Source organism: Mizuhopecten yessoensis, unplaced genomic scaffold (assembly GCF_002113885.1).
Source record: "Mizuhopecten yessoensis strain PY_sf001 unplaced genomic scaffold, ASM211388v2 scaffold9309, whole genome shotgun sequence".
In the NCBI taxonomy this organism is placed as follows: domain Eukaryota; kingdom Metazoa; phylum Mollusca; class Bivalvia; order Pectinida; family Pectinidae; genus Mizuhopecten; species Mizuhopecten yessoensis.
Genome location: NW_018407983.1, coordinates 204,894 through 207,879, shown reverse-complemented (window position 1 = coordinate 207,879; position 2,986 = coordinate 204,894).

The window sequence follows — 2,986 nt, the reverse complement described above, 5'->3', positions numbered from 1 at the left end:
TTTACGGAACTCTCAGTACATCAAGCTTTTTTTTTATTGAACTCTCAGCACATCAAGCTCTTTTACCAAACTCTCAATACAGCAGTCATCTCTACTTAACTCTCAGTACATCAAGCTTTTTTTATTGAACTCTCAGTACATCAAGCTCTTTTACCAAACTCTCAATACAGCAGTCCTCTCTACTTAACTCTCAGTACATCCAGCTCTTTCACTTAATTCTTTCAGTACATCAAGCTCTTTTTCTTAACTCTATATATAGCAAGCTCTCTTACTAAACTCTCAGTACATCAAACCTTTTTACTAAACTTTCAGTACATCAAGCTCTTTTACCAAACTCTCAATACAGCAAACCTCTCTACTTAACTTTCAGTACATCAAGCTCTTTTACCAAACTCTCAATACAGCAAACCTCTCTACTAAACTCTCAGTACATCAAGCTCTTTTACTAAACTCTCTGTACATCAGGCTCTTTTACTAAACTCTCAAAACATCAAACCTTTTTTATCAGTACATCAAATTATTTTTTACATCACTCTCAATATATCAAATTTCTTTATTTAATTCTGAAAACATCAAAAATGGTTTATCAGTACATCAAACTGTTTTTACTGAACTCTCAATACATTAAACCTCTTAGCTGACTTTCAATACATCATCCTCTGTCGTCAAGGGTTGTCATCTCGACAAGTTAATGTTTAAAGGACAATTGCTCAGGGGAAAATGAAAATGTGTTGCTTAAACAATCCAAAGGTTGACATACAATTATTCTTTGTAGATTGTTTAAAAAAAACAATTTGTTTGAATATCCATGAATATTGCTGTAATATATCACACAGTAAAATACCAACAAACCAAAGTGATAATCCTGATATGTTAAAATGGTCTGTTTAGCTTTTCTCTGATAAGAGTTTGGGCTTTATTCAAGGAGCAAAAAAACAGATTTCATTTTTTAATACTGGTATGTTATTAAGCTAATGGAATTCATAAAAAAATAAATAAACAAAAACTATTAATATAATATCACAAAGTTATTATAAAGGTAGATGTTAAACAGCTGGAATTTAATTACTAGTATTTGTTTGCTGTGTGCTTTTGGACACACCTAAAAACAAAATTTTAAAAACCCAAGAGGCCCAGAGGGCCTGTATTGCTCACCTGGATAATAAAGCAACCATGGAAATGGAAAACTATTTCTAAATATGGCCTTCTCTCTGCCCCCATGAATTGAGGTGGATTTCAAATATTAACCTCAATTTCCTCTATTGGGCCCCACCCCTCTACCCCCTAAAATCAACCTTCCATTTATACAAAATTGGGTCCCCCTTGCCCAAGGATGCTCTGAACCAAATTTGGTCAAATCCCTCCAATGGTTCAGAAGAAGGAGAAGGATTTTAAAGTTTTAAACCTCAAATTATCCTGTTTGGCCCCACTCCTCTGCACCAAGAGGGGCTACACCTTCTGTTTATACAAAATTAAGTCCCCTTTGCCCAATGATGCTTCAGGCCTGATTTAATCAAAATCCATAAAGGTGTTCAGGACTAGTAGCATTTAAAGGAAAAGTTAACCGACGGACGACGAACGGAGGCCGCGGTACGGCATAAGCTCACCATAGTCCTTCAGACCAGGTGAGCTAAATCAGAAAAATAACAAAGATTCTATTGACATTTTAAAACAGTTATGATTTTTTTATATAAAAAGAAAAAAATTACAGTGAAGACCTTACTGAAAAAAAGTGTATGGTGCACAAAATTCTGTTATTTTTGAAGCAAATGATATTACCAATTCAACTCAAAAGAAAATAATAGCAATATAAAAGCAATGATTAAAAATACAATATACATGTATCTCACATTAAACCAAAGACTCATCTCGGGTACCAGGTATGTGTTATTAATTTATAACTGCCCACCATCACAACATAGGGGCATATGGCAGGAAATAGGTGAACGGTAGGTGTGCCCACAGACAATGTTTAAACAGACCATAACTAACACCAAATTACGACAGACTCCAGTAGGTCCAGAGTTAGGCCAGGACTGTAAGGTTTTAACAGGTGCTGACATTTCATGTAATAACGAGTGTCAATTATACCAACAATACAACAACTCAAACCCCTGTTTCTTTATAAGGGATTAAACATCACAACCATATCAGACAATCAAATGCTTGTTTAGATTTAAACCAATTTAACAGAATCATTACATTGCAATTTGTAAGTTAAAGCATTATCTGTTTTCATCTTGAGGTTTGACATTCACCATTTAATAGTACATTACCCAGGTAAAAATGGCACAACAAATATTTATTAGTGCAAATTATTTTGGAATTCATTAGAAATTCTACTGCATTTACAAAAACACATAAACAGGACAAATATCAATGAAATTTTCTATAATAGTCACCATTCCTGCAATTATCTTGCTGTAAAATTGGAAGTCATTTGACATATTTAGGTAATGCAATGCTTTTGTGCAACCTTCGTGGAAATACTTTTTATATAAACACTGAAAAGCTATCACTAAAGTAAAATCTTACTCAGACAATTGTGCTGATACATAGCAGAGATTCAAATTGAAAACTTTCATTTATGGCCTGTTCTTTAATAGAACCCTGGAAAAACATAGAAGCTATAATATAAACCCTGTTAAGATCAACGATATGGATATCTATAGGTGAACTATAGGTTCACAAAAAATAATAAATAAGAATTTAATCTGAATTACGATGTACATGAAAATACACACATAGCTACTGGATTCTCTAAGATTTCTGTTCATCTAATAATTAAAACAGTTGAAAATAAAATCCAGAAATATAATTTTTGAGAAATTTCCCTAATGTAAACATTTCTATATCAACATCAATTTAAACCAAATAATGATTTATTTATACATATTATGTTAATGTTACGCTGAAAATATATAGCTGACACAGCATTTGAAAACAGTGGATAATTAAAATTAACATCCACATGTCTGGGGGGGGG